Consider the following 22,586-nt stretch of genomic DNA (forward strand, 5'->3'; position numbering starts at 1 on the left):
GTTCCAACCCTACTGCTGTACAGAATTCTGGTTATTACAACAGCTCCAGATTTTTTTCTTTCAATTTTGGGTAAAAATGGCTTGAAGTTATGTTGACAGCACATTGTGATGCTACCCTGTCTCAGCTTCCTGAAGCCTTTTTTGAAAATTTGATTCGTTGCTTCTTCTATTAGTTTATCATTGGGTAGCGTTCGCTCAGGCTGAACTAATAGAGTGTTTAGGATGGATGTAAGAAAATTATTTTTCCCTCTCAATGGCAATTGGCAATTTCCCAAAAAAGCCATCAAGGACCCATAAATAAAGCTCATGTTATGTTTTATTTGAAAAAGAACATACACTGTTTACGTGGTATTTAAATTAAGAGAATATAACATTCTATTCTATAAAAACAAGAAATAATAAAAATGTATACAGTGGTTCTATACTGTGGACTAATTAAATACACAGAGAGAAAAGACAAAAAATAGAAAAAGAAAAAATTAAGAAGGAAGACCAGATGGAGAGTGAAATAGGAAAAAAACACAGAAACACAGGTAAAGCGAGAGAAAAAAGTTCAGACAAGCCAGGAGCATAAGCTTTAAAGAGTAACAGCAAAACAATGGCTTTTTAACATGTTGCCATTAAACAATGAAACGTTTTCACAACTAGAGCATAAATGAAGAAATTATCTGAGTGGACTTTGCGCTCAGAGCAGGTACCCGAGGGAGAACTCGAGGGCCAGCGTTCTCTCACCCTGGCCTCGAAGAATGAAATATTACAAAATAGAACAGCTGAGTATTTGGTATTTAGAGATTGGGCTCATTTTAGGCAGAAGTATCCAATAGAAGTTGGAAAGAGAGAAGAGTGAGTCAGAGGAAACAAGAGTGTTGCTCTAAGCTGGTTTCCATACACCATCCAATCAGCATGCCCCAGAAACCTGGGGATCGACCATCAAAAAGTGGTAGAAAGCCCTCAATGAAAACACGACGTGATTCTGGCTGAGCCTGCGTCCTCCATCCCGCAGCCCCCCTCCCCACTTTGCTCTGCTTCCCTGGTAGAACGTTCCAGGAGCCCACATGCCATCCTCTTTGTAGACATCGGTGTAGCTGTGATAGGATGAGACAGAGAAGGTGCTGGAACCTGTTCATACTGATTTGTAAGAACCAATTATTAAATTTGCAGGAATTCTGCAAACGGGTTGTTAAACACAAACGTTATTAAAAATTAAATAATATAAATGGACAATAAGTTGTATTAAAATCAATGAGAGTAACTGCTCAAAACTCATCATTTCCTAATTATTTTCCTACCTTTTATTTTTACCTACGCTCTGGCGGTTATTTACATTATTGTACCTGCATGGTGGGAATATAATAATGGTGTGCGCCTCTCTTCCCACCGCCTCACTGAGTGAAGTCCTGTTGGTAATTTGAAATCAGCCACGTGGGAGTATTCACACCACGGAAACCAGCAAATACTACAAATCAGGGCTGTTTTACACAGAACTAGTTGTTGACCATTTACCAACTCACCACTGGATGGAGGGGAGAGTCGAATGCCATTGCCTGATTTCCGAAAGAAAAATAAAGTTCTCTTACTACTAGAATGCCATGGAATGGTCAATGTCTATAGTAAGGCAACTGCTAAGTTATGAACACAAATCAATTTTATTTGTCTGTCACAAACGTAAAAACTGTGATTTTGTATAAATATATAAAAGAAAGAACAAAGAGGAGAAGATGGGGGTTAGCAGCATCCCAGTGGCATTAACAGCGTTCCCACTGTTTGCTGCGTTGTGTTGGCTACTCACTCACTGGTCAGAACAAGTCATATGGCCAAGCCCAGTGTGAACACGGGTTAGACGTGAACACCTTGGGACCCTTCCTGAAATCAACCCACCACCCAACCAAACCAGAAGTACTAACATCTTTATGTTTCCCATATAGCATTTCTCCAATATCCTCCATCTGTGCAATGATGCAGCTATGAACTTTGAAAAGGAAAACAACAACAAGAATCCATGCTCATACGTGCGTGTGTGCATGTGCGTGTGTTCTAGAGAGAGGGAATTTCTGAAAATAAGAAAACTACACAGAATGCTAATTAAAAATAGGAGCTACAAAATAACTAGGCACATTTTGCCAACTACATTTACCGACCAGTCTTTCTGGCTGTGTACTGTCGTATTCATTTTTCCTCCTTTCTTACTTAGCACTTAACCGCACCTCTGTCAAGCTACAGTTCCCTGGATAGACAGATGTTTTCCTGGCATATAAAACATTTTTACTCAGTTTATCCCAACAGAATCTAAGCTCCCAAGGAGGATTTTCCTCTTTCTTAAAAATTAAAAACTTAAGGAGCCAGCCCAGTGGCACAGTAGTTAGGTTCATACATTCCACTTCGGTGGCCCGGGGTTCACTGGTTCGGATCCCAGGTGCAGGTCTATGCACTCCTTATCAAGCCATGCTGTGGCAGGCATCCCACATATAAAGTAGAGGAAGATGGGTATGGATGGTAGCTCAGGGCCAGTCTTCCTCAGCAAAAAAGAGGAGGATTGTCAGCAGATGTTAGCCCAGGGCTAATCTTCCTCAAAAGAAAAAAATTAAAAATTAAAAACACTGGAACCAGTAGTTCATGTACAAATGTACCTCATAAGGGTAGGGCCTGTGAAACAGCAACCCCTCACCTATAGGATGCATTTCGATGGGTACCAGGAAAACCCCTTTACTGCCCAAGTAGTCCCTCACTTCCAGGGAGCACGGGATGCATGTTTAACAATTTCAAATGAACCTTTTATGAACGAGAGTTTTACTGGTTAATATCTGTTTTGGCTAAATTCAGGCTCAACAAAATGATATATGTGCCAGGCGCTTGGGATGGGGCCAAAAAGATGAGTAACAGAAGCAGGGAGAAAACCTTTAAGAAGAGATGTGTAGAGATTTTTTTCAAAGGCAACCTTTGATTATTTAAAAATTTAGCTAAAGTGAATTTAACAATGAGCTGGCTAGTCTGTCAACTGATACTGATTTTCTTGGGGTGTGACTTGAAGCTGGCAGCATCCCCAGTGTGGTCTGTGGATGACCCTAGACGAGGGCTGCCATGAAGCGTGCTTTGGTTCTCCAGGAGCTGTGGTTTTGTCCAGGTGTATTTAGGGTGTAGCAAGAAGATCTGGCGTTTATCCTACGTTCAGTGGAAGTGCCCAATTGAACAGCTGCCGCTCTCATTTCTAGGACTGCCTCTTTGCAACCCTTACAGCTCTCCTTTCAAAATATTTAAAAATAACAACTTGGGAACTATATCAAGTTTTCTCCTTTTTAGAATCTTTAGATTCCTGAATTCTTTTCTGATGTCTCAAAATTGAAGTTAATGACCATACCCTAACTTTAGTCAATTTCCCAAGTATCTATCAATTAAAAGAGGTACTTCCTGGTGCCAGTCCAGTGGAGTAGTGGTTAAGTGGCCTGGGGTTTGCAGGTTCAGATCCTGGGGGTGGACCTACACACCACTCATCAAGCCATGCTGTGGTGGTGTCCCATATACAACATAAAGGAAGATTGGCACAGATGTTAGCTCAGGGCCAATCTTCCTCACCAGAAAAAAAAACGGGGGGGGGGTACTTCCTTCCATAAACTAACCTCATTCCCTGCCCTACCATCGGAAAGAATGTAAACTCAGGTTTCTGATGCAACTGATCTTTATTTTTAAAGACTGAAGCTAGAAAGTCCTTCTCTTAATAACGTCATCTATATCTTTCCATTCCCTATAAAGAGAGAGAAAATACCTTTCTGGGTCTTTATTTTTGGTCACATTCATTCTGAATTCCTTATAATTCAGCAAGGGATAATCTGATTTTCCTTTGAACTACCCATGAAGAAAGGGGCTGAGTAAGTAAAAAATGAGCAAGATTACAAGGACAATAAATAACTGGCCTAGCTTAGATAAGAACTTTCAGCAACTTTAGGAGAATACATTTGCTTACAATTAATATAAAAAATATAAATACATCGCTGATGGGAACGTAAAATGATACAGGCACTTTGGAAAACCATTTGCCAGTTTCATAAGTTAAACATACACTTACCATATGACACAGCAATTTCACTCCAAGGTAACTATCCAAGAGAAATGAAAACACGTGTCTGTCAAAAACCTGCACACCGATGTTCATAGCAGCATTATTCACAATAAACAAAAAGCTGGAAACACTCCCAACATCCATCAGCTGGTCAATCGAGAAACGAATTGTGGTACATCCATACAACGCACCAACGAAAAGGTGAGAACTGTGGACACCGTCAACAACACAAATGAACCTCAAAAGCATGAGGCTAGTAAGAAACCAGACACATAAGACCACATATTGTGTAACTCCATTGATATGAAATTTATAGAAAGAATAAAACAATAGAAACAGAACACAGATGGGTGGTGGCTTGGGGCTGAGATGGGAGTGGGGGTTGTCTGCAAATGGGCATGAGGGCAGCTCCTGGGAGGATGGTGGTGTTCCTCTAAAATAGGATTGTGGTGATGGTTGCACAAATGTATAAATTCACTAAAACTTGTCTAGCTGTCCACTTAAAATGGGTGAATTTTATACCAGGTAAATTATGCTCAATAAAGCTGTTTTTAAAAAAGCATATATAGTAGCAGGAAAAATAAGAAAATCTGTGACTGTTTACCTGTACAAAAAGAAACACAAGAAGGATAAACCAGAAAACCATGAAGCTGGTGACCTATAAGGAGACTGTGGTAGACGAGATTTGGGAAGGAGCGGCACAAATATACCTTTCTGTTCAGTTTTTCTTTGGAAAATATGATAACCTTCTATATACTCAAAAATCAATTAAGTTAGTAAAAATGGGATGTGGAAAGTAAAATGAGAGCAAATTGAAACCAGTCAGCTTAATTAGATTTCAAATGGGTAGTATAACCACACAGGAGGGAAATAGAAACAGAAAGAACGAATCTGAGCAAGGTATTAATATTCGGCATTTGGCTATCTACCCTCAGTTTGTGGCGGACTGATGGGCATGGAGGACATTACAAACCAATCCTGAACTCTTTTCAGTGGGTTTGTTTTACGTAGAGACAAGGATGAAGCAATTCTGAAACTATTTTCGATGTATTATGCAATTGAGCAAATAAGTGAATGTATTGTTTGAGGAATCCAAGGTCCTCACTGGAAAAAAAAAGTGCAAATATGGAATAGAGGAGAATGCAAGAAAAAAATCCCTGTGGGAACGGATGGAAATTGCAATTATTTCTGTGAATTCGTGATCTCTAAAGTACATGTACGCTCACATGTTTATGATTTATCTATGCATATATGTCTAGGTATATTTGTACGTAAGTGTATATATGTACACATATAAATATCTGTTGATTTTCTAGTTCACTCAACTGAAAGATACAAGAAGCAAAGACTCCCCACAAGCAATGAGCATAGCTCACATCCAGATCTTGGTTTCTAATGCCTTTCCCCATTAAAAAGAACCAAGGCTCTTCATAGAAATGGCTGACTTCAGGGCCAGGGCAGATAGGTACAAGAAAAGCCTGGAAAATCTTTTTATGCCAGATATTAAGGCAGTGCTCAACATGCTGGGCAGAGGTGGGTCACACATCACAGGGACACAGGAGCCAGCTTGTAGGGACTCCACTAGGCAAATCTGGGACAATTTGAGCAGCAAAATAATCAAATACATTAGTGAATTATAAATCATTGAAAAAATAGGTATTCATGAGCCCTTGCCTGTGACAAATATACAAAAAACTGAGGGGATTACAGAGGGTTCCTGCTTAAAGCAGAACACTCAGTGCCAAATGGTATATGGTGAGGGGTGCTAGAGTTGGAAAATACCCATTTTGCAGCCATCATAGTAAAGATCAGTTCAACAGAAATCATCCACGGATGCTGAATCCAGAAGGAAATCTTGATGAGGAGAAAGATATTTGTAAGGACTTAAAGTGTCTCCCCATAGATTGCAGAGAGAGAGAGAGAAAACGAATGATGAAGCAAATGGATAAAGTGTTAAGAGTAGTTGAATCTGGATAAATAGTATAGAGGTATTATTGGCAATACTCTTACTCATGCAACTTTTCTATGTTTAAAATAATTTCCAAAAAAAGGTTTAAAATTGAAGGGAAAAAACCCTGAAAGTCACCCTTCTTCCCAACTCTTCTTCCCAAGAATTGGCCAATGTGAACAGTTTGTATGTATGTTTCTAGATCCATTTCTGTGCATATTTTTAACTGCGGTAAAATATACATAACATAAAGTTTGCTGTTTTAACAATTTTTACGCGTACAGTTTAGTGCATGACGAACAAAAAAGTGGGATGCTTCTTGAATTTGTGTGTCATCCTGTGCAGAGGCCATGACAACCTTCTCTTTATCTTTCCAATTTTAGTATCCACACTGCTGAGGCGAGAACTCTATGCATATTTGGAAGTACCTGTTCCGGTATCACAAATGCAATTACTGCACAAAGGAAGAAAAAGAAAGAAATAAATAAAGGTGAAAGACAGACTTTTTCAGTAAAACAAATACAAAAAATTTGTGACCAGCAAAACTGCAGGAACGTTCAAGAAAGCTCTTCCGGCAGAAGGAAAATCATAACAGACGAAAATTTTAATCCACACAAAGGAATAAAGAACACCAGAAATGGTAAATAGGTGGGTAAATATAAAAACATTCTTTCTCCTATTTAACCTCTTTAAAAGATGTTTGGCTCTTTAAAGCAAATACAATAAAGTGTGTGGCATTTATAACATATGTAGAAGTAAAATGTATTTTTTACAACAATTACACAAAGGACAGGAGGAGGAAAATGGAAGCATACTGTTGTAAAATTCTTACACACCACATGAAGTGATATAATATTATTTAAGGATAGAAAATGATTAGTTAAATATTTTAAACCCTAGAGCAACCATTAAAAATATTTTTTAAAAAGACGTATAGCCAGTAAGCCAGTAGTGGGGATAAAATGGAATTATAAAAAGATTAGGTTACTACAAATGAATAAAGGAACAAAGGAAAAAGAGAACAAAGAGTTGATGGGGACCCATGGAAAGCAAATAGCAAAATGGTAAATGCAAACCCAGCTACATCAATAATTACATTGAATGGAAATGGTCTAAACACTCCATTATTATATATATGGAATCATTATGTTGCATGCCTAAAACGAATACAATGGTATCTGTCAATTATATCTCAATGTTAAAAAAACACTCCATTAAAAGACAGAGATTGTCAGATTGGATAAGGTAAAGCAAGACTCAGTTATACGCTGTCTATAAGAAGCAGACTTTAAATATAGAGACACGGGCAGGTTAAAAATAAAAGAGTAATAAATATACCAAAAAACTTACCGAAAAAAGTAAAAGGATAGATAAATCTATGCCACACAAGCACTAGGCGGAAGAAAGGGAATTGGCTATAAGAATATTACACAAAATAGGTTTCAGATCCAGGGATCATAATAATAAAGGAATTGATCCATCAAGACAGAATAATGCTAACAGAGCTTCAAAATACATCAAGCAAAAACTCATCAAAGTAGAAGAAACAGACAAAATTATAGTTGTAGACTTCAACACTCCTCTCTCAATAATTTTTAAAATATATGGACAGAAAATCAGCAAGGATACAAAAGACTTGACTAACGTCCACTGACTTAAATTAATTGGCATTTGTAAAATATTTCACATAACAATAGCAGAATAAACATGGTTTCCAAATGTGTATGGAATGTTTATCAAGACAGACCATATTTGGGGCCATAAAACAAATATCAATAAATTTTAAAGGATTGAAATCATTCATAATATTCTTAAGAAACTAGAAAAGGGGGCCGGCCCGGTGGCCGAGTGGTTAAGTTCGTGCGCTCTGCTTCGAAAGCCCAGGGTTTCGCTGGTTCGGATCCTGGGCGCAAACATGGCACGGCTCATCAGGCCACGTTGAGGTGGCGTCCCACATGCCACAACTAGAAGGACCCAAAACTAAAATATAGATCTATGTACTGGGGAGATTTGGGGAGAAAAAGCAATAAAAAAAAAAAAAGATTGGCAACAGCTGTTAGCTCAGGTGCCAATCTTTAAAAAAAAGAAAAAAGAAATAAACTAGAAAAGTAAGAGCAACTTAACCCAAAGTGGAAGGAAAAAAATAACCAGAAATCAGTCAAATAAAGAGTGGACAAACAACAGAGAAAACCAATGAAAGCAAAAGCTGATTCTCTGAAAATACAACTGGTAAATCTTTAGCCAGACTGAACAAGAAAAATGGAGAACCCAATTACCAATATCAGGAAAGAACAATTTTACACACACTAACAGGGCAGTAAGGGAACATTATGAATAACTTTAAGCAAACAAACTCATCAAATTAGATAAAAAGGAAAAATTTCTTGAAAATCAGAACAACTTAAAGCTCGCTTAAGAAGAAATAATTTGAATTTCTCAATTCATATTACAGTAATTGAAGTTCTAGTTATAAATCTTCCTATAAAGAAAATCTGTAGGTCCAGATGGCTTTACCAGTGAATTCTACCAAATATTCAAGGGTGGAATGAAACCAATCCTATCCAAATGAGTAGAGAGGAGAAGATTTTCCTATTTATTTTATGAAGCTAGCATTACCCTAATACCAACATTAAAGAAAGAAATTAAAAAGACAGGAAATTACAGACCAATACTCCTTATGGAGACAGACACAAAATCATTAACAAAACTTTAGTAAATTAAATCTACCTATATCTAAAAAAAGAATACATCATGACCAAGTAGGGTTTATCCCAGGGATGTAAGACTGATCCAATATGCAAAAATCAATAAACACAATTCATCATATGAGACTAAAAAAGAAGTGACAAATTTCACTACTCATTTATGATTTAAAATTAAACTCTTGACAAACTAGAAATAGAGGGAAATTTTCTCAACCTGATAGAGGAAATCCACCAATAACTTACAGCTAACACCATATTTAACCATTTAAAACTGAATTATTTTCCTCTAAGATTGAGAAGAAGACAAAAAGTCCCCTCTTGCTATTTCTAGTCAACAGGAGTTCCTAGTCAATGTTATAAGTCAAGCAACCAAATTAAAATCCATGTAGTTTGGAAAGGAAGAAATAAAACTGTCATTATCCACTGGCTATGTGGTTGTATATGTAGAAAATCCTAAGAAACCTACCAAAAAGCAACTATAACTAAGAAGTAAATTTAACAAGGTCACAGAGTACAAGGTCAACATACAAAAACAACTGTATTTCAATCTGCCAGCAGCAAATAGTTGGAAACTGAAAAAATTTAAATATATCATTTATAATGGCATCACAAGGCATGAAATATTTAGGGATTAATTTAACAAAATATGTGATGGCATGTATATTGAAAACTCCAAGACTTTGTTAAAATAAATTAAGGAAAATCTGAACTATGATACTGGAGGAGAGCTCTATGGATACCCTGGACTGCCAGAAAGATGAACAAGTGGGTCCCACAGCAAATTAAGCCTGAACTGTCACTGGAGGCAAAAATGATAAAACTGAGGCTTTCCTGGGGCCGGCCCTGTGGCCGAGGGGTTAAGTTCGTGCGTTCCACTTTGGCGGCCCAGGGTTTCGCTGGTTCGGATCCTGGGTGCGGACCTAGCACCACTCATCAAGCCATGCTGAGGTGGCGTCCCACATAGCACAACCAGAAGGACCTACAACTAGAATATACAACTATGTACTGGGGGGTCTTTGGGGAGATGAAGGAAAAAAAAAAAAAGATTGGCAAGAAATGTGAGCTCAGGTGCCAATCTGTAAAACAAAAAACCGAGGCTGCCCTACTTTGGGAACATCATGAAAATGCAGGATTCTGGGAAAATTCTGGGAATAATGCTGGGAAAAGTAGAAGGCAGAAGGAAGGAGGAAGACCAAATATGAGATGGATTGACTCCACAAAGGAAGCCATAGGCCTGAGTCTACAGGAGCTGAATAGGGCTGCTAAGGACAGGACATTGTGGACATCACTCATTCACAGGGTCTCCAGGAGTCGGAGCCAACTTGCCAGCACATAACGACAAAAATAAATAGTGAGACATACCATGTTCATAGTTCAAGTAATTCAATATTGTTAAGATGTCAATTCTCCCTAAATTGATCTATTGGTTCAACGCAATCTCAAGCAAAATTCAAGCAGGATTTTTTTTGTAGAAATTTATATAGAAATGCAAAAAACCTAGAATAGCCAAAACAATTTTGGCAAAAAAAAACAATCACTAGCTGATTTCAAGACTTGCCATAAAGCTAAAATAATCAAGGCAGTGTAGTGTTAGCGTAAGTTTAGACAAATACATCTATGAAACTGAATTGAGAGTCCAGAAATAGGCCCACATGTAACTGGTCAATTGGCATTCAATAAAGGTGCCAAGATATCAATTAGGAAAAGATAGTCTTTCTAATAAATGGTTGAAATCATTTCAGAAAAGATAGGCTCTTCAGCAAATGGTTCTGGAAAAAATTGAATTCTCATATGCAAAACGAAAATGAAAAACCCTCAACCCTTATCTCACACAACATAGAAAATTAATTCTAAATATATTCCAGACCTAAATGGAAAATCTAAAACCATCAAATTTCTAGAACAAAACATGATAAAAATCTTTATGAGTTAGGGCTAGACAAAGATGTCTTAGGACACAAGGCACAAAGCATCAATATAAATTAATAAACTGGAGATCTCATCAAAATTTCAAACTTTTGCTCCCCAAAATGCACTGTGAAGAAAGTAAAAAGGCAAGCCACAGATTGGGAGAAAGCATTTGCAAAATACATATCTGATAAAGGACTTGTATCCAGAGTTTGTACAGAATTCACAAAACTCAGTAATAGGACAAGCAACCTGATTTTTAAAATGGGCAAAAGATTTGAACAGACACTTTACCAAAGAAGATATACTAATGGCAAGTAAGCACATGAAAAAACGCTTGACATTATTAATCATTAGGGAAATGCAAATAAAACCAAAGTGGGGGCCGGCCCACTGGTGGAGTGGTTAAGTTTGTGTGCTCTGCTTCAGCAGCCCAGGGTTCAAGGTTTCAGATCCTGGGGACGGACCTAGCACCACTCGTCAAGCCACACTGTGGTGGCATCCACATAAAATGGTGGAAGATTGGAGGGAGATTGACACAGATGTTAGCTCAGTGACAATCTTCCTCACAAGAAAAAAACAATGGGCTACCACGATACACCCTCTACAACAGCTAAAAAATTTTTAATGGGCAGTAGCAAATTTGACAAGGATGCAAAGCAACTGAGATTCTTGTACCCAGCTGATAGGAATGCAAAATAGTGCAACCGCTTTCAAAAACAGTTTTTCAATTTCTCATGAAGTTAACTATGCACTTACCATGTGACCCCACAGTTCCTCTTCTAGATATTAACCCAAGAAAAATAAGGTGAGGACGTGAATGTTCATAACAGGTTTCCTTAATAATAGTCCAAAACTTGAAACACACCGAATGTCATCAACAGGTGAACGGAAAAGCAAATTACAGACCAGTAACTGGCAATATAAAGGAGCAAACATCTGAGACATGTGACCACATGCCACATTGAAACTGCATCTTACTTGTTCTTTGGCTCCTTAGCTGTCCCCCCACACACCTTTGCCACTAGAAACCCCTTGAGATCTGGAACTATTTCCTCTTTCCCATCATAGCCCCAGTGCCAAGCACAGAGCTGACACACAGTGTGAGTGCCCAGTAATTATTCGTTGATTGAAGGAATTTTATTGCTTTTCAATGTTCATGAAGTTCTTATTTATGCCAAGTCAGCTAGGGCATTGGGTTCTTTTCTCGTGCACTCTGTTTTGGTGAAGAACACCCTTCATTTTGAATCCTTGATGACTTGGCAGAGTTTACAGGGCGGTAATGAAAACTCTCGCACTCCTGCTCCGTTCTTCGTTCCTTTTGATCCACGAAAGGTTTGAGCCAAAGTTTCTTCCATCTCTTCTTTAGGCTCAGGCACAGTGCCAGCTCCAGCCCCAGTGTTTGAATTATATGCTCCTTTGGCCAAGCCTGAGGAGCCAACTTGCAATTTGGCTGTTGCAATATGTTCTGGCTCATTCCCTGTGTGGTTTGGGCTCATTGATATTCATGAACTTGCAAAGACGAGGCTCAGCTCACCAGGGAGGCCGGGCAGTGGAAGAAGGGCCTTTCCTCTGGCTCACTGTGGCATTGGCCGGGCTTCTGTCTCCACCAAGAACAGCCCAGATGCTTCTAGAGGAATTCTTTGTCTTCCCTTCCAGATAGAACAGACCTTTCATCCTTGAGCTTTGGGTGTTTTGGCCTCCAGAGATGAGTACTCAGAAGCCCATGTCACCTTGTAAGACATTGACTAAGTTTTGACCTGTTGGGACCCCTGATGTGTTTTTCATTCAGTTAAAGATGTGTTCCCAGGTCCAGCATCCCAGAGCAGCTAAGAAGGAACACCGGAGCAGAGAGCAATGTCAGTGGTGGCAGAGGTTGCTACAGTCCTGTGGGCCAGCAGCCAAGGAGATTGTTTTTTCTTGGAATAGATTACTACTTCTGCTTTTTTGTTCTGGTTAGGTCATGGACTCATAATACAAGAATGCCTTTGCTTTATTCAATTCAATTAATTCATTTTCCAGAATCAGCACTCCAGCTCCTTGTTTGATTTCATTAACTGGTGTGTGCCATGGGGGCATGTGTGGTTGTATGTATGTGTGTGTCACTTTCAGGGAGTATCCAGCGTGAGGGCCTCTTGGTAGCTATGGTAAAATAATAAAGCTGCAACATTTATATCCGTATTTATAGTACATTCTATGTGCCAGGCAGTGTGTTCAATACTGTTCAAGGTTTATCTCCTTTAATCCTTATGACAAGCATGTGAGGCAGACTAGTGTCAGTTCTGCTTCACAGGTGAGGGAACTAAGGTTTGTGAAAGTGAAATGATTTGCCCAAAATCCCACCTCTGGAAGGGAGAGAGCTGGTTTTCAGCCTCTGCAATCTGACTTCAGAACTATGCTTTTGATCTCCACGTACTGAGATTGATGGGGCAGCCATCAAACAAAGATGGAGGACCACAGCAACCTCTAATTTGACGTTGTTGGCTGCAAATGGGTTGCGTGTTCCTCAAAGGTAGAGGTCAAAGGGTCTGGGCTCTGACTTACTGGTTAATTTCTTGCAGAAGTGACTGCTTGGTGTTTCTCAAACATCCTCTAACCTAGAACCACAGAAACTTGACCGAGGTTCCTTGAGATAGGAAGGGGTTAGTGTTTATGTAGGAGCCTATGAAGAACTGTAACTCTGGTGGGAAGAGTGTCCTCTCCTACTTCTGGGAAAGCACTGGGAGGAGCCATTCCTTCATCAAAGATTTTAAGCACCTCTTTTTTGAGGGTGAGAAAGGCAGCAATAGACCCTGCCTTCATAGAGTAGAAAAGATGACAATTCCATAAGGTGCCAAGAGAGAGATGCTAGTGGATGTGCTGGGTGTGACGGGAGCGTGGAGTCCTAGAAGACGCTGTCTCCCACGTCAGGGTCAGGAGCCACAAGAGGCACAGAGGCAAACCCCAGGGTCAGCCCAACAGTGAGGAGAGGTAGATGAAGACCACGCGGAAGCCTCATCTGTAGCTGTCCCAGGACGTTTTTTTGTTTGTTTGTTTTGTTTTGTTTTTTTAAAGATTTTATTTTTTCCTTTTTCTCCCCAAAGCCCCCCGGTACATAGTTGTGTATTCTTCGTTGTGGGTTCCTCTAGTTGTGGCATGTGGGACGCTGCCTCAGCGTGGTCTGACGAGCAGTGCCATGTCCGCGCCCAGGATTCGAACCGACGAAACACTGGGCCGCCTGCAGCGGAGCGCGCGAACTTAACCACTCGGCCACGGGGCCAGCCCCCCAGGACGTTTTTAATGAGCGTCAAAGGAGTCGTGTGAGCTCTCTGGGACACTGCCCAAGCAAAAGACAGTGGGGGGCGTTTCAGGGTTCTGGTGTTTCCACTGGCAACCATACAGAGCCAAAACATTTCTCATTCTCATTGTTAATGTCAACCACACTGCTAACCGGCTTTGACCTACTGAAGCTTGATTACATCCAGCCATTGTTAAGAAGTTTCTTTTTTTCCCCAAACATAATTTTTTTTCATATATTGGATCTGCCATCCTCCCAGGGAGCGTAATTCATTTTCCAAAGTTGATTGTTCTAAGGAATAAATTCTCATTGGTTTTGAAAGACTACCATGAAGTGATTTGGCAAAACCCGGGAACAATCGCAATAATTAAAGAGAACAGTTCAGGGCTTCTCCAGCTTTTCATCAAGAGCCCCAACAACAGAGGAGAGTAAAACCCTACCCCCAGGAAGTCTGGAACATTGCTACAAGCTCTCATAAAGTTCTTTGAAGTTTTTTGTTTTATTTTAAAACCTTATATGAACACTAATGAATTTTGTGTTAATTCTGTAACATATCAGAGATTATTTTAATATGAAAACAGTATGTTGCCTCCAAATCTTTGGGTAATTGATGCTCCAGGAAAGTGAGCAGGCTGCATGTCCCAGAGGGAGAAAACCCTTTTCTTTTTCATTGCACATTGCCTTTTTTTAAAAAAAACAAAAAACAAAAAAACCACCAGTGAGCATACAAAATTTATGGTAAAATTTGAAAATATTCCAAAACTCTTGACAATGGTTTCCTCCTCCCTTGGGATAGTGATCCCAAACCCCAGATCTCTTTAGACCTCTATTTTTGTTTTTAATCTGTAAAATGGGACAGGAACATTTGCCACATAGGGATGCTGTAAAGATTAAATTGAATTAATGTATGTAAGGTATTAGGCAATAATGGATATTCTATAAAAATTTGTTTCTTTCCCACAGGTGCATTTCAGTGCAATTTAGACAAACTACAAAGAAAACAAATCAGGCTTCTTCATGGAATTATCTGAAAGTCAAAAATACTTAAAGTTTAAAATAGATGATTGAGGAACTTTAATGTCTATTTTCAACTCCCCTGCCAACTTTAGAAATTCATTTGTTCTTTCTATGTTGTGGTCTTACTATCCAAATGTTGCAATAGTGATGCTGACTTCAGATGGAAATAGATGAGATGAAAGAAAGACACTTTAAACAGACATCAGTGACTGCTCTGTGTACCATCCTTGACTATGGCTTTCTAAGTGAATTTCAGGAGTTTTATGAGCACTTTTCTGATAGAATAAGAATTACTCTTCTCCTAGGAACAGAGGAGAAATATGAGGGAAAAGGGATGAGCAGACCCACCAAGGTGACATGGTAACCAGTGAGCTGGCCAACATGAGAATGTTCATGTCCCTGGCTTTCACACATTACAGAGGCCAGCGCATCTATAAAGTTACTATGCTAGTCCAATGTTAGGCTGACAATTTGGAACATTGATCAAAGACTCCCTAAGTGCCTTTTTAAAAATTATTGTACAAGAAACTGAAGAAAGGAAAGGGAAAAAACATCACTGGACCTCAAATCTATAACTTATGTTTTTAAAGTCACAATATGGAATTCTGTATCATCAAGTGAAACAAATGGCAAATCATTGGTCATGTGCTATTAAAATAGATAAATATATATTCTATTTTTAAGAGAGCACAATGGGAACTAAAATGAGCTATGTGATATGAATTCATCAGAAATATGGATGAGATAAACCTTCAAATTAAATTTTTTTGTGTAGTAAATTACGATGTGTCATCACTTTGTTAGAAACAACAAAAGAATTTTAAAATATTTAGGTATAAGTCACTAAGAATTATTTTTATAGCCATATTCCTTTAAAAGTAAATTTGCTAACTTTAACTGTTTTAAATGAAGGAATGTTGCAAAAGATTTGTTAGACAGAATTGAAGAAAATAAAACCCTATTACAATGCAAAATTCTCCTCCTTGCCTTGGTAAAGAGAGCAAGATATTGCATAAATTACTATGATACTCTGAAGAGTTATTACATTTCTTTGATAAATATGATAGATGGAAATGGTATAAGAAACAATACACTAGATATAAAGGGTGGCATTTTATTGTGCACGTAGGATCCTCATTAGTTATGCATTAGATGTGTTTATATCATACAACTATCGTTGGCATTTTCCTTAATCTATTTTATTCATTTACTGCCTTCATAATAACCATGGCGCCTTGCAAGTAGAGACTCACAAATTTAATATTTTCCTATTAGATTGCATTTTCGTATTTACAGGGCTCTTTGGAAAAAGGAAGAGCAGAAGAAAACTTTGATGCCAGATTGTCACATGAAATTGAATCTATGTCCTTAAAAATGAAATGGTGCACTCAGCACATGGCTGTGCTTTTGCAGAATTAGATCTAGCATTGTTTCTGGGTTTTCATGTTGCTAAGAACTATTTCTCGCTGCCTGGACAATTCCTTTCTGAAATTATCTGTGCAATATTTCATTTAAATTGCAAGATAGGATAATGTCCTGTATTTCACTAACACTTCTAGAACTACTATGTAAATAGAGACATCTGCCTAAAGACAGAACACTAGCTTATGTGTAATAAGAGAGACGCAAACAGAAAAGCACTATATTTCTGTATAGCCGTCTATGGCTGATGCTGATTATCGAGTATAATCTTTTGCCTTGATTTGAGTTGTTAGCACATGACAATCTGTTTCCTGGAATTGGCTTCTTGTTGTGAATATCAAGGCACATGAATTTCAAATAAACGTGGAGGAATCAGAACCATTTTAATTTCCTAAGAGTTATAATCAGATTTTCTTATGTACGTGTATGTTTATGTCATGTTTGTTAATATTAGCAGAAAATACTATTAGTAATAAGAGTAATGACATAAATGTGTTGAGTGTCTTCTCCATGCCAGGCATCGCACTCAGTACTTTACCTGAATTACCTCCTTTAATCCTCACAAAACTACATGAAGTAAAAACTCTTATCCCCATTTCACAGATGAGGAAACAGAGGTTTCACAACTTTCAATAACTTGCCCTAAGTTGTACGGTCAGTCGGTGTTAAAACAAGGATTTGATATGACACATTTTGCTTTTTTGTTTTTCCTTTTTCTCCCAAAGCCCCCCGGTACATAGTTGTGTGTTTTTAGTTCTGGGTCCTTCTAGTTGTGGCATGTGGGATGCCACCTCTGCATGGCTTGATGAGTGGGCCGCCAAAGCAGAGCACACGAACTTAACCACTCGGCCACGGGGCTGGCCCCCCCATGTTGCTTTTAAACTACTATTATATCTGAAAAAGAATTTATGGTAGCTTTGAAAGATACATACTACATATCAAAAGAACATGAATTAGGAGCACATAAGAAAAAGAATAGAGATTAGGAATGTAAATGGGACCAGGAGTCAGACCAGTACATGGAATGTGCAATACTTGCTTAGGTTGAATCACAGATGTACTCAAAGCTTTCTAGCGGTCTTCTGCAAAGACCCAACACAATATGGTGCCTATATTATAAAATTGAACTATTTGGTCAAGAGTAGCACAACTATTCTTTATATTAAGACTATAAAGACAGTCTCCAAAGATCCTCATAACCAGAACACCATGCAATGTAATGAAGCCCATTTTCAACAATATCCTTACAGTAAATGTGAGGATGAATTTCTCAGAGCGATTTCTCACTGATCTGCCACCACAGGCAAATAGCACAGGTCAGTGAAAGCAGCTCTCCAGGAGGCCAGCTCAGCATGGTCCAGATATACAAGGGCCATAAGCAAGACTGAAGGCATTAATGAAACCAAGCAATTTGCTTTTGAAAGAGGAAGCTAAACCAAGACATAAATAATAAATGGCTTTCCCTCACTAATAACTGACTTCTGTCCGTAGTGATGACATAAGTACACCATTTTTCAAGAAGTAATGAAACATCAACTTTTATCTCAAGACTTTATATCTTAAGCCAGAGGAAATTCAAATATCATGTAGTTACCTTTACAGGTATCAGTGACTTAGAAACACCTGATTTTCACATCTGCTATTGCATATTCCCCTCTTCCCTTTTTCCATCTCTTCCGTGCTGCCATGACAAGGAACATTGTGGTAAAGTATGTGGAGCTTCTAGAAAACCTGGAGGTACAGAAGTAGACGCAAAAAAGGAAGTTATAAAAATCAGTACCTGCTCAAGAAACCATATCATAAGGTCGGAATTCAAGACAAAGCTGGCCTTTTTTACAACCTTTGCCCCCGAATTATCCTGCCCCACACTATCGGAATTGTTTCATTTCACTTTGTTCGACTGCATGAACCACCTAGAAGAATTGTTTTCAGGCTAGCAAGCATCCTCTTTTTAAAACTGCAGCTTCTTCTGGCAGTCAATGATCTTTGAGTCATTCACACCTGAGTATGAAGTAGTTTAATTAACTACTGTTCTATTACTTAGCTGAGGAAATTTTCCTGGGAAAAGACAAAGACACAAGGTAAAGGAGGCATTCCCAAGGGGAAGAGGGCAGGTGCCAAATTATTTCAGAATTTTTCCCAAGGCAGACTTTTCTTTTACCTGAGGAAAAGAGAGAAAATAATTTCCTCTATCATCCTTTGCTTTCTCTTCTAAGCAGCAAACCTTAAAAATGAACTGAGAAAGGCCAGCATGAGGAATACTAACTGTTACAGAACTTTTCTATATCTCGACTGTGGTGGTGGTTACGTAAATAGATATATGTGATAAAATAGCATAAAATTAACACACACAAAAACACACACACTAGTGCAGGTAAAACTGATGAAATCTGAATACGGTGGGTAGATTGTACCAATGTCATTTCCCTAGTTGTGACATTGTACCATAGCCATGCAAGAAGTTACCACTGGGGAAAGCTGGGTGACAGATATGTGAGATCTCTCTGCATATTTCCTACAATTGCATGTGAATCTACAATTATCTTAGAGGAAAAGTTTTTAAGACAAAAAAAAGAGTTTATATCTTAGAAATGGATCTTTTCAAATTCTCGCTGTGGTGTTGACCAAACTCACCCTTTGATGTCACATTTACTTGCCTTTGTTTATCTATTTGGGCTCACTTCTCAAATATGCTTTTTGAATTTTTTCTCTACCTGAAAAAAAATCTTACTCATTCTTTATGATCCAGCTTCCCAGACTCCTCCACAGTTTTTCTCTGCCTTTGCTCACCTAACAGAACTGATGGAGTCTTCTGCTGTATTTCCATAGCACTCTGAATAGAGCAATAGACTAGTACTACTGAGCATTTACCAGGCACTTCACCTTTAACCTTTACAACAGCTCAGTGAGGAAGATGCTATTACCATCCCCATTTTACAGATGAAAGAACTGAGGCACTGAAGGTAAACTTGCCCAGCGTCACACAGAGAGCAAGTGGCAGTCAGCTTTCACAGCCAGGCAGTCTGGATCCAGAGCCCACAAGGGTAACTGGTGCCCATCCTGCCTCTTATGTTCACCACTGGCTGTCACTTGGACATGGCGTTTGGTTGTTTGCATTCTTATCTCTCCCTTCTTCCAAAGGAGGAGGCACCCATACTGGCTTTCTCCACTTTTTCACTTCCCATTCACTCCCCCACCAATTGGGCTCTGGCTTCCTTGGTGCCCCCACTCACTACTCCACTGGAACTGCATTCAAAATGGCACCAACGACTGAAGGTTCTCAACTCAGGTAGACACTTTTCTGTCTTTACCTGTCTCCTGAGTTGTGTCAGAAACTTCTAACCCTTCTCCCTCTGGAAACCATCTTTTCTCTTGGTTTCCCTGACACCCCTGTTTTCTGTTTCTCTTTCTATATTTTTGGCTGCTCCTTCTGTCTCTTTAGCTTCCTCTTTTTCTAACTTCTCTTAACTTTCCGTCCCTGCCACCTACCCCCAGTTCAATTCCTAGCATTCTTCTCTTTTCCCTCTACATACTTTTCCTAGGGAGCCTCATCACTCCTAAATATTTCTTTCCAGCCCAGATATTTCTCTTGAGCTCACCAACCCTATAACCAGGCATTCCTGCCCCTCTCTGTTTTGCCGTGTAGACCTTTATCATAGCACTTCTCTTTCATCTTTTTTTTCTTAGCACCTGGCATAGAGCTGGTGCTCAATAAATATATTTTTAGTGAAAGAACTTAGGTAAACGAGCTTGGAGGATGTTTTGATAAATCAGTCCAAAACAATGATGCTATAAACTGTAAAACTCCCCTTGAGAAGAATCTGGATTTAAAGACACAATAGGCGGCCCTGGGGACTGATTAGATGTGGGGTTAAGAGCAAGAGTCAACGTTAGTCCTAAGTGTCTAGCATGGGCCACTGAGTACAACATGTGCAAAGAGAGAAAGCTGGCTCTCTTCTTTGATCAACTTACCAGATAATCTTCAATATTCCATTTTATTTCTTTTCGTGCTTTATAAGATAGAACCAAGGGAGGAGGATCTTTTCCCTAAGCCATTAGTTAACTGCACCAATTGCACCAGTCTATGAGCACCACGAGAACAGAGACTCTGTCTGTTTTGTCCTCAGTGCCTTGCCCAGTGACTGGTAAATTGCAGGCATGCAACAGATATGGATTATCTTCTATTGAGCACCTTCCATGCACCAGGCACTGCACTTGCTTTGCATATATTTTCTCCCTTAATATGGACTACGATTCTGACACCAAATTCCAATTGTGTGGGGTTCGTTCCCCTACACCAAGCATTTCTTAGAGGCCACCTGGATATCCTACAATTCAACTCAATTCTGACACTATCTACCTGGAGATAGCACCAGATCCCGCAGGTTAAGGACTCAGCCCCATGAGACTGCCCTCCAGCCCCGCTTCAGACCCCAATCACAAGCCCAGGTTGTTACCTGTGCTTCTGACCAACCGGCTATAGATTTAAGGCTCCTACGACCCCCTTTTTGGGGTTGAGTAATTTGCTAAAGCAGCTCACAGAACTCAGAGAATCATTTCACTTACTAGATTACCAGCTAATTATAAAAGGATATAACTCAGGAAAAGGCAGATGGAAGAGATGCATAGGGCAAGGTATAGGGAAAGGGCGCAGAGTTTCCATGTTCCCTGGGTGCACCACTCTCCCTGAATCTCCAAGTTCACAGCCCAGAAGCTCTCCAAACCCTGTCCTTTGGATTTGGATGGAGGCTTCACTACACAGGCGTGATTGATTAAAACATTAGCCGTTGGCGATGGGTTCCTCTTCCAACCCTCTCCCCTCCCCAGAAATGGGAGGGGTGGGACTGCAAGTTCCAATCCTTCTAATCTTCTAATAGTTGGTCCTCCTGGCACCCAGCCCCCATCCTTAGGTGATTCCAAAAGTCACCTCATTAACATAACAAAAGACGCCTTTATCAGTCACCTCACAGGAAATTCCAAGTGTTTTAAGAGCCCTGTGTCAGGAACTGGATGAAGACCAAATATATAATTTGTTATAAACCACATTATCACACTCACAAAAAAAAAAAAAGATCCATTTTAGGAGGGAGGATGCTAAGGCTTGGAAAGGTTAAGTGGCTTGTTCAAGTTTCCGTTGTACGAAAAGTAGCTAAGGCAGGAGTTAAACTTCAAAGGGTCTGATACCAAAGGCCCCTTTAACATGAAACTATATGGCTTTCCCATATGTAGTTAAATCTTCCAGGGAGATAAATTTATATGAGTTAAGTCAGATGATAGAATGAGAGCGCAAGAATATTCACATTGGAAGATACAGTTTGATGTGTTTTATTGAAAGCTATTATTTCCTTTATGAGTTTCATTTATTTATGCATACGCATAAATGTGACCATTTAAAACTGGAATGCTTTTCTGTCTGAGTTCTTTCAGCACTTCATACAATTCTGGGAATCTTATTCAATATAAAAAAAATGCACAAGTAGAGTGGGTTCTTCATGGTCTGGCGTGTGCGACTCTTGTTATTGTTTCTGTTTGTTTGTTTCTTAGGGGGAACAGATTGATCATTTTGATCAAAACAGCCACTTCCTTTCTTTTTTTTTTAAAAGATTTTATTTTTCCTTTTTCTCCCAAAGACCCCCAGTACATAGTTGTGTATTTCTAGTGGTGCATCCTTCTAGTTGTGGCATGTGGGATGCCGCCTCAGCATGGCCTGATGAGGGGTGCCATGTCTGTGCCCAGGATTCGAACTGGTGAAACCCTGGGCTGGTGAAGCGGAGCATGAGAACTTAACCACTCGGCCACAGGGCCGGCCCACAGCCACTTCCTTTCTTGATTAGACTCTGGAAAAAGAGGTATTTTCCACATATGTCCTCTGTCGGGAGCCCTGAGAGTAGAGAGAAATTGGAGGGACTTTGTGTAACTGAAGAAGAAGGAAAAATGAAAACAGTCGCTCTGGTAGGAAATTAAGAAATTCTCATAAGAATACAAAGGAAACAAACCAGAGATAAGGAAAAATATTTAGTTTGCGAGATGAGAAATACAAAACCTTGGCAGGAGAGGGAAAAATTTGAGGGTAGGGACAAACAGGCGAGACTAGCCAGACTTTCTCCAGACAGAAGTGTTGCCTACTGTGGCCTAGAGGGAAGAGATGGGAGCAAACGCTTTCCCTGAGCACACTGTCAGAAGCCGCGCTGCCTTCTTAGCAAAGTTTGAGGTGGTGCATTGGCTTGACATTTAAGAGCAAGATGAGAAGGTCTC

The 22,586-nt window shown here is 39.4% G+C and overlaps 1 long non-coding RNA gene and 1 other non-coding gene across 4 annotated transcripts in view; both read right to left on the minus strand.

Moving 5' to 3' along the window:
• Positions 1-299: 299 nt before the first annotated feature.
• Positions 300-22,586, minus strand: part of LOC106846317 (uncharacterized) — a 38,170-nt gene continuing 15,883 nt past the window's right edge. For 2 of the 3 annotated variants that reach the window (XR_011499226.1, XR_001401851.3), the window contains exons 6-7: positions 17,926-18,062; positions 3,659-6,456 (exon numbers count right to left, since the gene is read on the minus strand). This is a non-coding gene — a long non-coding RNA (uncharacterized lncRNA). Of the gene's footprint in view, positions 6,457-17,925; positions 18,063-22,586 lie in introns of all 3 variants that reach the window. The other variant, XR_011499227.1, reaches the window with a different exon arrangement.
• On the minus strand, positions 6,304-6,409 carry LOC123282166 (U6 spliceosomal RNA). The gene has a single exon (XR_006522174.1). It is a non-coding gene; the product is annotated as a U6 spliceosomal RNA (small nuclear RNA).

The sequence above is a fragment of the Equus asinus genome, chromosome 29 (assembly GCF_041296235.1).
Source record: "Equus asinus isolate D_3611 breed Donkey chromosome 29, EquAss-T2T_v2, whole genome shotgun sequence".
NCBI classification, from domain to species: domain Eukaryota; kingdom Metazoa; phylum Chordata; class Mammalia; order Perissodactyla; family Equidae; genus Equus; species Equus asinus.